This window comes from Urtica dioica, chromosome 9 (genome assembly GCF_054948205.1).
Source record: "Urtica dioica subsp. dioica isolate 48M chromosome 9, U.dioica_male_clone48M_v1_H2, whole genome shotgun sequence".
Classification (NCBI taxonomy): domain Eukaryota; kingdom Viridiplantae; phylum Streptophyta; class Magnoliopsida; order Rosales; family Urticaceae; genus Urtica; species Urtica dioica.
In genome coordinates, this window is record NC_142764.1 from 19491008 (window position 1) to 19505873 (window position 14866).

At 36.4% G+C, this 14866-nt stretch overlaps 1 pseudogene; it reads right to left on the reverse strand.

Annotated features, from left to right (window-relative positions):
* Nucleotides 1-6986: 6986 nt before the first annotated feature.
* Nucleotides 6987-7418, reverse strand: LOC149385569 (protein ELF4-LIKE 4 pseudogene; annotated as a pseudogene).
* Nucleotides 7419-14866: the final 7448 nt, after the last annotated feature.

Here is a 14866-nt window from a genome sequence, read left to right on the forward strand (position 1 = left end):
TGCTTGTTTCACGGATAAGCAAACAATAAAACAATCAACTTCTTAATTGATATAATAACCCATTATTCTATTAGAATTTTCATCTGAAAGAAAGTCCGCGTTATTCTTTTTTAAATTTATATCCCAAATTTGACTCAGACAGACTGTACCAAGTTAGAATATGTAACTAATATATAATATTTTTTAATGCATTTATCTTTTGCTCAATATATATAGAACACTATCGATGATATTGATTAGCAAAATAATTAAAGTTTCAAATTTTTCAACAAAATAGTCAAATTTACGTTTTCAAAAAAAAATTACGGATAAGATTAAAATTTTTGGCTTTCATAAAAAATTTATCACTTTCAAAAAAATTAATCTTATAATAAAAAAAAATTGAAACCAGATTACTGTATATTTTGGCTATTTCATTATATTAAGACAAACTTTGGATATTTTGCAAATTCATATCTTTAAATTGACTATTTAACTACATCACCCCAAAATAATTTTTCAATCAAATTTTTTCTACACTGTAAGTCAACTAGGCTTTAGCCAACATAAAAGCAATAAATTTTTGGGCCGTTAGATCTCATAAATTAGATTATCCAACGCCCAAAAAAAATTAGCATTATATGAAACGAATATATTTGTCCCATTCCGAAAATACCAAAATAAATGGAAGCTTCCATCCCGGAGGTGGAACAAGTAGAACTTCTGTGACCGTGTGTTTTTTGCTTCAAGGACAAACAAATTATTTTAAATAAAATGAGCTGTTTGTTTAAGCTACTTTGTTAATACTCTTTTGGTATTGATGACTTTAGTAATTAAATAAAGAGTTGTTGGCGGTAAAAATATTCGATGTTTTCGATTTGTTGCAGTTTAATACTCATTTTTTTAAAGTTGCAGTTAACATACTCGATGTTACAAAATCGTATACGCGTTACTATTTGATTGTTAAAATAGATGGAAATGCACGTTAAGCATCTGAAAATCCTAAAGAAAACAAATATATATTAACGGTAAAAATATTCAATATTTTTTATTTATTGTAGTTTAATACTTATTCTTTAAAAATTATTATAACAATACTCAATGTTACATATCGTATCTTCGTTACTACCTGACTGTTAAAATAGATGGAAAGACACGGAAATACACGTTAAGCATCTGAAAATCCTAAAGAAAACAAATATATATTAACGGTAAAAATATTCAATATTTTTTATTTATTGCAGTTTAATACTTATTCTTTAAAATTTATTATAACAATACTCAATGTTACATATCGTATCTTCGTTACTACCTGACTGTTAAAATAGATGGAAAGACACGTTAGGCATCTGAAAATCTTGAAAAAAATTAAAAATAATGTTTTATGTTTAAATATATAAACAAAATTAAAACCCTCTCACACACACATATTATGTATGTGTGTGTGAGAGAGGGGGGGAATTTTTAATTTGTATTCATATATTTAAACATAGTAATAAATTGTTTATTTATGTTTACATATGTATTTCCATCCAATTTAACAGTCTAAGTAGTAATGGAACTATGATTTTATAACATTGAATATTTTTACGTAATTTAAAAAAAATGATTATAAATTACAATAAATCGAAAATATAAAATATATTTTTCCGACAATTTAAATAAATATAAAACATTTGTCTGAATTTGTCTTTTTTCGGCTGTCAGACTGCACCCTCTAAGACTGCGTCTATAAGATGGCACAAATTTATTGCTATTAATCAGCATATAATTTTGCAAATATTTATTCTCTTTTTGTTTGAATTTGGTTTGTATATTAAAGTCTCGGTGATTGCTAATAATAATAAATAAATAAAAAACACTACATATATTTAATTGGTTGATAGTATTACCTAAAGCTAAACCATACTTATGGAGTTGACTTGTATGACTATGAATATATTTATATTATGTTGGGTTCCCAATGAAAAAGTCTTAATGATTAGCTATACGGTGACGTGAAAATAATACACTTGTTGAAGCTTATCTATATCTAAGATGCATTATTTTCGACAGCAATTAAATGTTATGATCACTAGTTGGCTAGTATAATAAGTAACATGCTGATCATTTGATAGACGCACATAATTGTGAATAACTCGTCAAGTGTGGGCTCAAGACTCAAAGAATGGAGAAAGTAGATAAAGGGATCTGAATCTTTATGTGAAAGATATACGTATTAGTATAATATATTTCTCAATGTAAGTTTATTTCAATCGTTTCTTTATTTGATTGTATTATAATTATATACTCATGTTATTATATTTTTTTTATTTACGCATCATTATTCAAACTCTGTTTTTTTTCTCTAAATCTCTAAATTTTCATGATATCAGAGTCATCCTCTTCATTGATGGCATTGTTGATTGATTGAAGAAAAATTAATATTCTAATAACCACGCTTTTCACGGATCGATTTTTTTTCCCGGCGACGATTGGGCAAAGCTTCTTTCGGTGATGATTGGGACCAGAGAAACTCTTCGTAATTCCATTTTTCTCATTTTATTTTCCTGCAAAGAAAAATGAAGACAATAGCCAAGAAAATTACAGACGATAGAAAAAAATGCAGATGATAGCCAAGAAAAACGTAGACAGTAGCCAAAAGAAAATTACAGACTGTAATCAAAAGAAAATTGCATAGAGTAGCCAAAGAAGAATGCAGACAATAGCCAAGAAAAATGCAGACCGTAGCCAAAAGAAAAATGCAAAAAGTAGCCAAAGAAGAAAATGAATGAGCGAATAAGCCTCTTATCACGGACTTTCGACACTCTCTGACGTCGGAATAGATGCCTTTGACGAAATCGAAGCAGAGATCGTCATCTCGACGCTGTCAACCTTGCGCTTCACGATCACGATCTTCTTCATGCTCTTCCTCACCGCAAAGGCTTTGAAAACCTTATGGATCATCGCTGCCGTGTCGAATCTGCGCGATTGTTGAAGACGAAGCACACTAGGACTGAGACGAATTTCGGAGACCTCCTCTTCGAAGAGAGCCGAGGTTCAAAATAATTTCCCACGCTCTTCCTGATTCGAAACCTTGAACTTGTCCTCTTGATGTCGTCAACCTTGCCCTTCATGGCCGCGTTCTTCTTCACGCTCTTCCTCACTACGAAAGCTCTAAAAACCTTCTGGAAACCTTTTGGATCGTCGTCGCCGCGTCGATTATGCGTTGATCGGTGGAGACAAAGCGCATCGGGACCAAGAAGACTTTCGAACACCTCCTCGCCGGAGAGAGCCGAGATCCAAAATAATTCTCCCACACTCTTCATGGTTTGAAACCTTCTATCGTCGAAGCAGAGAATGAGTGACAGATTCAAAAATTGAAAAATAAGCAACCAATGGTGAAAATGACAAAGCACATAACAAAACCGTTGTTTTAAAAATGAAATACAAATGCACGTCATTTTTGCAAAAAGTGCGAGAAACACACTTCTCAGCGTAATATCCAAAAAAAACAAACCCATTATAACCACTTGTTTGGCCGAAAACAATCAAATGTATATTATAGAAAATTGATTATGAGTAATACCGTTTAATGAGCGTTAGGTTATACATCGAGTCATATTCTCCATCAACAACTACTGGCTTAAATAAAGTGTAATGGACGGATCTATTAGTAATTATAAATTTATAATAACTTTCCTATAATCAACTAAAATTAAAAATTAGAGAGGGAAATATTTATGTACAGTTTTACCCTACTCTTTTATTTTCTTGCTTGATTTATCTTTTTTGCTCTATTATTCTTTCTCTTTTATTTTATTCACTCGGACTCATTTTCCCCCTACCACCATCTTCATCAACATTGAAAAAAATAAGAACTGAGACGGAGAAGACCCTCGCCGAGCTCGACTTGCCGCTCAAGCTGACATTATGTCATGTTATTTATTGACATTATGTCATGTCATTTTCTGACATATATGTCAACAAATTGTGTCTTTTACTAATAACATATATATGTCATCAAATGATACGATTTGTATATTACATACGGATTGTTGATATATATATGTAACCAATGATACGATTTGTCGACGAATACCACAAAGAGAACTATGGCTTATATACAGGGGCGGAGCCATCATTTATATATAGGAGGGGCCAATTGTAAAAAAAAGAGTAAAATTTTAAAAAAAAAATCCAAAGGACCAACCATTAATTTTAAAATAAACTTTTTTAAATATAAATTTTAATTATAAATAAAATATATATATTATTACAAAATAAAATTAATTAAGAGCGGCTAAAATTCATAAAAAAAAAAAAAAAGATTAAGAGAACAAATATTAAATTTATTTTATAAATAAACATTCAATTGGACTAAAATGAAAAATATTAAAAAAAATTGAGGGCCCAGACCCCACCTTGTAGGACTAACTTCGCCCCTGCTTATATGTGTGTGTCTCTGTGTGTTGTACAGTGACAGGACGAAGAACCCAGTGTATCATGCGAGGACGAAGCATATACAGCTGAGATACCACTTCATCAAGTCGGCGTTAGAAGATGGTGTATTGGTGCTTGAGAAGATCGCAGGGAGTCAGAATCCCACCGACATGTTTACGAAGTCTGTGTCGTATGACAAACTGAGGTCGTGCTCGACCTCAGCTGGACTCCTCGTCTGATGAGTTGAGTCGCCGCTGCAGGATGGAGACGCGTGATGAGATTAGTTTCCAAGTGGGAGATTGTTGGTGGTGGAGCCTAATTTGAGGAATTGGAAAAAGTCCCATATCGGTTGGGGAGAGTAACTTTGCACAATTCCTTAGTATATATAAATGGTGCTATGCGTTGTATTCTTATCATCCTAAAATACAAGAAACACTTGTACTTGTAAACATCTCCTCAATTGGGTTTATAGTCTTGCAGCGGCAAAGTGGATGTAGTTTTCTCATTGAAAGTGAACCACTATAAATCTTTTGTGTCTTTTCTTTGCCATTTATTTATTTTCGTTTTCTGTTTGTGAGAGAGGTTTCGACAAAGAAATTCCAACAAGAACTCGATCCCAGGACAGTTTTTCTAAAAGATACAATTGTTGCAACTTGCAGGGTTCTAAGAAAACAACCTAAAAGTTACACTGGTTTTACAGACATTTCTTGAAGCCCACGCATCTGGTGGACGCGGTGTTGGTCTGGTCTTCCCAAATGTTGCATTGACGTGATTGTAATTAGGAAGATTGTGGTTCAGTTTACGGTAGATAATTCTTGTAAGTACCAAATGTTCAATTGACATGATTGCAATTAGAAAGAGTGGTTCGGTTTCTGGTAGATAATTTTGGTGAGTTGGTTTTAAAATCAAATTAATGTTGTGTATGCAGACGCCTCTTGGAGGCTCAGGCATAACAGATACGTGCAAAGAAATCACAGTACAAAACTCTCTTGGAAAATAGTAAAAACATTTCACTCTCGCTGAATGAGTTTTTTCTCATAATAAGGAATTGCTTGTTGATCTGTTGAACAAAAACCACTACGAAGGAACACATCACTGCTATATTTGTTGGATTAGAATATGATACTTTTATGGTAACTATAAATTCGATTGTCGATCCATACTCGTGAATGAGATCGTCTCCCATTTCTCTCTCCATACTAATTCTTTTAATATCCCTTTTTTTTTGCTCATATTTTATTTTAATATCTCCCTATAATGAGGTGGATAATATAATCCACTAAAAAATTTAAAACCAATGAATGACTCCGGGTATTTTAATATCACATTTCCGCGGGGTACTTTTCTTTTAAAAATAATAGTATTTACACTAAAAATAATAGTTTCATTCATTGATTATCTTGCCTTGCTTAGAGTTGATTTGAATGTCAGTGCAAGAAAAGTTGCTAGCAAGAGTTGATTTGAACGTGCAAGAAAAGTTTCAAGCTATGAATAGTTATATAGTTGGTTAATTGAGAAACTATATATATACAAATTATCATTGAATTTTGAAATACAAAGAACATCAAACAACACTAGTACAAAAATGGGCTTCGAAGTCACCCATATAACGTCACTGGCACTAGAGCGACGCTTTACCTTTTTTTTTTGCGTTTAAAATTGACATGGCATCTTTAGGAATGTGCCACGAATCTCGGCGTCACTATGTGTACAACCGACGCCACATTTTTTAATCCCGCCAAAATAGAATTTTGCGTCGCTCTTATAACATTTAACGCTATATCATAGATGACGATGATTCTGGTGACGACATGTGGCGGGGCATCATTCAATTTATAAGTGATGCAATAAGTAAAAAACATCACTTGTTTTGTAAGTGATGCAATAAGTAAAAAACATCACTTGTAAAAGATGTGTGATGCTTTGGAGAAATTTTTTATAATATTAATAATTAGCACAGATCCACGTATATGTTGAAAGTCACTAATTGGCTATATTTGAAGACCACTCGTACGATGCATATATATATATATATATATATATATATATATATATATATATATATATATATATTATAATATTACTCATATATTTATTCTCCAAATTAAAAAAGCTCAAAAGAATGCCTTAAAAAAAAAAAACACAAAACCTGGGCAGCAGAGCCGCGCGCTTCTTCAAAACCCACCAGGCCGTCGTACGTCTTGGTTGTTCATCACTTACAAAACAAGCCGGCAGCTTCTTGGTCGCCTCCAGTAAGTAAGCTTTTCTTCCTATTTTTAAACATACGGCTGCTCATCAAATCCACGCCGCCGGCCGTTCATTCTTCTTCGATTTTTCTCTCCGTCGTCGTCACACTCAAGCCGCCGTATTTTCTTCTTCTCGGTCGGGAAAACATCTGTGAGTCTTTATCAAATCCACTCGTGTACTACTGTTTGATATTACTCTCTTTTATTCTCTAAATTAAAAAAGCTCAAAAGAAATTCCTTAAAAAAAAGCACAAAAGACACCACAGCTGGAGCAGATGGCCGCCTTCAAAACCCAAGCCGTCGTTTTCATGCCAGGTTTACGAAAACGGGAAATTTTGCTCATAACAAAATCAGGGTCGGCCAATTAGATTTCCCGTCGGATCTGAAGGTCCCGCCCGACTCCCCTTCGGACGAGGCTTCGACGGACTTGGCGAACGAGGTCGAGAGATCCGCGTAGAGATCCACGACTCTCCTGATTTTGTTGTTGAGCTCTCGGATGAGACCCACGTTGTGGCTCAGGTTGTCGGGGATTTTCGACTCGTGGTTCTGGTTGATCTCGTTGATCAGAAGCCTGTTCTGGTCAAGAATATCCTGCACTTGAACAAAGCTCGTCTGAAATGTCTGCATTACTTTCCCGTCCACTTGTATTGCTCCGTTTCCGAGCCCTGTAAACATACCATTTTCCATTTTCTCTCCTATTCTCTTCTCTTCTCTTCTTTTTTTACTTCCAATTTACTTCACTTTCAATCAGAACCACTCTATTCCTTTATACACCCTGAATCACAGAGAATAGCAGGGATTACCAAAACTTACGAGTAATCGCGAGACTTCACAAACTCTCCCAATGTCTCGCTTCGTGTGGACAAAGTGTGGTTTCAGGCTGCAAAAAAAAGTGAAGAAGACAGAGAAGAGAAAGGAGAGGGTGAGACTCATTGCTGCTATTTTCGCCTTATTAAAGCTCCGAAGGCACAATCACACTGTGCGGTGTAAATCTAAAGCTGTTTTTTTCTTTTATTTTGGCTTGAAACCTGCAACATTGCTACTGTTTTTTTTTGTGCATATTCTGAATCAATTGCTACAGGTTTTTTATTTGCAAATCGAAATTATTTATATAAAAAAAAAGAGTGGGCATCACTCGATAAACAAGTGATGCCCAAAAAAAGAATTAAATTACAAGTGACGCAACTCTATAACATCACATAAAAAAGTGACGGCCAACTCCAACTCTATAACATCACATAAAAAACAAGTGACGCCCAACTCTATAACATCACTTTAAAATCAAGTGACGCAGAGCTCTATACCATCACTTTTCAACAAGCGACGCATCACCCAATCCAACGCCAAATCCAACGTGGATCCACGTGGAGCATCGCTTCTAAATAAGTGCCGCTGTAGAGAAAGAGCGTCGGCCGATATAATGGCACACAAAAAGTGACGCAAATCTCCTATAGCATCACTTTTTGAGCGCCGTAAATGACCCGTTGTGTAGTAGTGCAACAATACAAATATCAGCAAGACAACAATCTAACTATCCACTAAACATCAAATTGAACAATTAATAGTGTCCGACAGTAACAAATTAACTTTACAAAGCTAATAAGACAAATAACATGTTTCAATTGACTTTATGGTAGCGTGAAATAGGGAGAATGAAAGGAACAAACAAAGTACCTGCACCATGGATAGTAAATAGCAAGATAGTCAAAACCATATTCAAAGCCCAAATCTAGACATTCCAAAGCACACATAGGAAGATTATTGAGATTCAATAACAATTAAAAAAAAAGATGGACAAAACAAAAGCGACCATAGAACGAAACTTTCGATTAATGAACGTATTCAAAATGCCCAAAGTCAACGTCTTCAAAAGTAATTAAATTAACACATAACACCGATCAATGTAGTTAAACTAGATAATCGTAGGCATTATAATTAAGGAATTGTAAATACATTTAAGTTTGAGGCAAAGAATAATAATTAAACATGAAAAGGAAATAGAAAAAATAAATAAATTGTATATGTTAGGAATAATATTGCCCACTTGAAGATAATGAATAAATGATTACTAAATTCAATAATAAGATTACTTTATTAGCATTATATGATTAGTGGGTTGAGTTCTGAACAATTAGAATCAATAACATCTATCTTCCATAGCCTATGTATTAAACTGAGTCACGTGCTGGGCACCTGAGTTCGGGCGATGAGCTAAAACGAGGTCGATGACTGATATACGCCTGGAAAGCTATATCTAAAGCATTCTAGACTTGTGGTAAGTGTACGACTTGGACAGGTCTTGGTTGTAGATGTGTCGTTTAAGGATCGTTACGACACACTAACCAAGGTCACTATGATGGTCACAGTGAGACTTGATCTAAATCCTGAAGTGATCATGGACACCGGGTTATGTTACTGAGCTCTTTGACTCATTCGCTAAAAGGCTATTCATGCTAATCACAGCTTATGTCTTGGGAGTTTTCTCAGAGCATAATTCGAGTGGGAAATAATTTACAGATACGGAATCCAGCCTTCCTGAAAGAAGGTTAATGTTCTCTCACCTAAGGGTTGATTCCAGAACCGATAGATTGCTAGCACTTTCGAAGTAAGTAACGTTCGAAAGAATCTTTCGCTGGGGAAGCAACAATGCTTAAGCTGATATGTATCAAGAGAAGTATAACGGAAAAATTGACTTCTCTTGACACGGGTTGAACCTGGAGGATCTTGATCACGAACTAACTATATCAGTGGACACTCGTCACGATGAGTAAATATAATTCTAGTATAAAGGAGAGTTCGGTCTTGGTTTACAAGGTGGAGTATTTGACCAAGATTAGACGAATCGATGGAAAAAGAGAAAGGACTATTTCGTCTTTTTCATCGGATTTGTTAAGCTTCTATTACTAGGTCCATAGTCCCCGATTCGGCTCTGATAAAGGCGGATAAGAACTTTCGTATAATAATGTTTATCATTATTAATCTCACTTGCTGTAATTGTGATTGACAGCATTAATTCTGGAAAACGGGTATTCGCAGAATTAAATAAATATTTATGGTAGAATTGTTTATTCATTGTTTGATCAAGTAAATAAACAATTATTAATTATTTGTTTATTGTTGGACCAAGTAAATAAATAATTAATTGGGTTTTAAGCAATTGGGCCTTGCACAAAATATGAAAATCGGATTTGGGAATTTTGGCATGGGAGTTGCGCAAATCCCCTTGGCCGTGTGCCTAAAAAACCGATTTTTATAATATTGGTATTTACCAATATTTTCTCTTTAGTTGTTTAAATAAAGGAGAGAGAATAATATAAGATATTATCCTATATTTTCTCCTTATTTAAAGAAAAGTATTTAGGAGAATATATGAGAATATATTTAAAGGGAAATAATATATTCCCCTTTATTCTTTCACTAAATAATATATTCTCTATTTAAATAGAGAATAATATCCCATAGATATTGATCTGATGGATGAGAGAAAAAGTATGATTCACTTGTTGAGATCCAATGGCCTAGATTTAATCCACCAGTGTGAACACAATAAAAGGAAATAAAATATTCTGGAAGATTCCATGAATATCTCATTTTACTACTATAAATAGGGCTTCATGAGAAGGCAAAAATAAGCAATTTTTGAGAAAAATTTCGTGCACCCTAGCCTACCTTGGCCGTGCACTTCTGCCTCTCCCTCCCCTCGGAAATTTTTTTCCATTCTTAGTAAAATAAGAGCGAGATCTCAAAACACCTAGTTTCGTGATCTAGTGAGATAAAGACTGCCCACTCATCTTTCTTATTCGTCTCGGAGATTACGTTTCGGAAGACTAAGGTGTCATCCTCGAGTCCTTCATCAAAACGACGCAAGGAGTACGCGATTGGTTTAGGAGCGTTCTGTAGCTGAACCGAAAATCAATGTAAGTACTCGTTTTGTTTTGCTCAAATCGGTTGCTTGATAAATATGCTCTTGTGAATTAAATTAATTAAACATAACTAGATCTTGTTAATTATAACCATAATTTAATTAGCTTATGATCAGCGTAATTAATTATTTTTTCGCATTAATATGGTTATATGGTGGAATCATCTCAAACGAGTCGCATCAGAACGATTGTTCGTGTCTGATACGCGCTTGATTCACCAACAATATAAGCTTCTACTCCTCGGGTACCAGTTGAAAACGATTTTGTGGTACAGTAAAACCCAAGGTTCTCAAGAACACACGGACCCAATACTTGCCCTTCATTTTCCTGGTACCTTGTCTCATGGTGGCGAGATCTGGATAAACTAAAACTAAGCTGGGCACATAATCATGGGCTTGGCCTATGAGATTACAATTTAAGGTAGAGAATAGTTGTTGAGCAACACCAGTTTCACAATCGTACGCTATGAGGTTGCTCCTATTCTCTTCCAAGAAATATCGATTCCACGAAACTCCATAGAACTTCCATGGCCGTGGTTCCTCATCACGAGGCAAGGAAGCTAGTTCGTTGTCGGTTTTGGCGAGGCATCGAAAGAACTGAAATAAGAACTCTTTTGAGGTATTGTTGGGGAGCGATAGACAAGCGAGCGAGTCGTGTTTTTTTGAATTGACGAGCCGGTGGTGAGTGATTTGTTGGTTAGGACGGATCAGGAGACGGGCAAGGGAGTCGTGGTCCACAATCCCGAACTCATCGTTGCTCACATCAAACCACAAAACACATTGCCTTTCATCCGCCACATGGACCAGAGCCCAAAAGAAACGGCTCCGGATCAGAACGGGATTCTCGTTTTCGCAGCAGAACTTGTATCCCTTCAGCCCTTTCTCCAATTCCCTCCAAGCGCCCGTGTTTCTGCTAAAGACGTCGAACTTCAAGCGCGATGACTCCGATTCAACCCAGACTCTGACCACCTTATAGTCGCTGCAGGCTCGATCGAAGGCAAAGTCGTACACGGGACGTTCATAGCACGTTCGCAACTTCGAATAAAACGAGTCCGGCAACGGCGGCACCTCAGTGTCCCTGGCGTCTCCCGTCTCCGGATTCCACAGCACCACCCCTTCGTGCTTATCTCGGACCGAAAGTATCGGCTCCGGGTATTCATTTCCGTATCGAATCCCTAGGCAGAGCAAACCGTTACAAGATCCCACCACGTGGCACTTGTTGAATTTCCCTACCCATCTCTTCTCCAACACCGCCACGTCCATAAGCTCGACTTTTTGGCGGTCCACAAACAGAATTCTATGGGGCGGGTACTCGTGGGTAATGATGACCGACATTCTTTTATCGGCGGCGGAATTAGATGTAAAACGCGAGTCGTTGGAGATGTAATGCCACCATTTTGTGGACACCCTTCTGAACTTGCTCAAAGACTCGACGGACAATCTCGAAAGTAGTTCTTCAAGCACGAAAACTTCGCCCAGTCCAGACCACACTGGTTCGTCGCCATAGCCATCCGATACACCGCCGCCGCGACCACGGGTCTCATCCTCAGAATGATAGTAAGCATGTGTGTACACTTTCTGAGAAGTATCGATAACAGCGGAAATGTCCAGTTGCTGCGCATATCTAGCCTGAGTCTCCACATACTCCGTCAACGTTGCCCTTCCGCGACCTCTCACTCTTCCACTGAAATAAAATAAAATAAAAACACAAATTATTGGGTTTACAAAACAAACACACATACTCTAGATATTTATATCACATTCGTTTCTGGACGATGCTTACACTCTTGTGATGAAACTTTTGGGCGAAAGCTTAACTTTATAATGCGGAAGAAAATAGCCGAGCTATGCCTCACACCGGCAGCTCAACAAACAGCGCCTGTGGCCATTGAATGAGGCACACTCTGGAGAAAGAACCATCCGAAAACTGCCAAACCCTAATTTCTCATCAAATTCTCAATCTAATTTTATGAATGTACATAAAAATTGACAGAATAGGTCATACCACGACGGAAATGCCAAAAAATCTTTTGCACCGAATTCGCCAGCGCCAATCTTCCAACAAAAACAAAAACCTGATTTTCTTATTTGAAAAAAGACAAATATATATATATATATATGTATATATATATATACACACACACACATATATATAAAAGAACTTACCTTTAAACAGTAGCCTGAAAAAGCTGGTCAGGAACAGCTTACGCACTCATAAACCTCCTGAAACAGAAGCAACATAAACAACATTCAGACTAGTCAAATCAAGACAAGTTAATAATTGAATCGGACGCTATGATCGTACCGTACACTCTTCCTTACGATCCATTCTCCGACGATCTTAATGATGTATAAATAACTGAATAAATCCGAATGGAGATTGTGTGGTGTGATTGCCAGCGGTAGGAGGTTTGATAATGTGATTTTTTCTGGGGTCTGCGCTAGGAAGAATGAGATTATGAGACATAAAGAACACTAATTTTGAGAAGCCCCTCTCTCCAAAGCCCATTTACTATTCAAACCGGGCCTCGAAAATTATGGGTCCAACGACTATTTACTTATTATCAACGAAAGATTGACTAGTTAACAAATTTTGATGTGGCTATATAGTTACAAAATCCTAAAATAAAATTTATTTTATTTTTCGAATTAAGAAATAGCAAATAAATAATAAAATATATATTTCATAAAAATGCAATATATATTATATGATGGCAATCCTAGAGGGGTAGTCCCTCTTCATCTTGTGAACTTTTTCTGGCTCGGTGGCTTTGTCATCTAAGACTCTAGTCGTCTATTCAACAACCTTATTAGCCTTCATCTTCATGATCTTTCTCATAGGTTGAGGTTGAGTGGACACTGGCTCCTCAGTTGTGTCCATGTCTCCGGCTTCTTCGTGAGTCTCATTGGACAGAGCACTTTCTTCGGCAACCTGTTCTTCAGAGACATGTTCACTGAGAGCATCAACTTTCTCAGCATCTGTGACCTCATCATCTTGTGCATGCTATTGTTCAACATTTTTCCTAGGCATGTTGGATTTCAGCCTCTTCATCACGGTCCCCAATTTTGGTTCACTAACTTCCACAAGGTTGGGAATTTCAAGATTATCCTCCCCCTGGGTTGCATGTACCTGAACATTCTCTTCACCGGAACCCACTCCTTGGGTGACTAGACATTCTCCTGGGTTGCGACCTCGGCGATGAGGTTGAGAGGAGTAGGAGAGGTCTCTTGAGTTAATTGTGACTCGACTGGAGCAGGGGTGTGAGTCGATACACCTTTTCTAGCAAGTGTAGTCACCATTTTTCACTCGGAACGGAGAAGAGAATCTCGGATGGATTGCTCGTCGGAAGAAAGTGAGCAAGAGATGAGTTAGGGTTTTGGTTGTGTAATTTCTTGAACAGATGAACGAAATAAGCAATGAATAAAATAGAAATGAGTTTTTATTCAAATACTTCCTTTGGAATCGGAACAGTTGCAAGCCATTTCCCCCATGACGACCACGTGTGCTACTAAATACCCATTTCAAATCATAATAGAGTATCATTTTCTCGAACAATTAGAGTAACCAATTTCTTCCACTAAGTATCCACATTGCTACTCCCCTCAATTCTAAGTCAACCTCACAAGAATTGGTCATATTGAGACCTGGTTGATGGATATGATTAAGAGAAAATTAATTCTCAACAACATAAAGATCCAATGAGGATCTGAGTATTTCAAATTGCACACAATCAAGGGCTTGGTGAAGATATCTATTAGTTGCTTATCAATGGTCATGTGCTTAAATTCGATAATCTTTTTCTCAACTAGCTCTCTGATGAAGTGGTGCATGATAACTATGTGTTTTGTCCTCGATTGTTGCACTGGATTTTTTGAAACACTTATAACACTCATGTTGTCGCAGTATAGTATCATAACAACTTGTTGTACACCATACTCGCACAACATATGTTTCATCCAGATCATCTGTGCACAACTACTCCCTGCAGGTATATACTATGCTTCAACTGTAGATAGTGATATGTTGTTCCGTTTCTTGCTGAACCATGACACCAAATTGTTCCCCAAGAAGAAACATGTTCCAGATGTGCTTTCCTGATCTTCTGCACTTCTTGCCCAGTCAGCGTCGCAGTAACCCACAAAACAAGCACTTGTGTCATTTGTATACCAAATACCATAATCAATTGTGCCGAACGCGTACTTGATTGTTCTCTTGACATGAGAGAGATGACTTTCTTTTGGATTTGCCTAATATCTTGCACATACACCTACTGAATAAGAAATATTTGGTATGCTT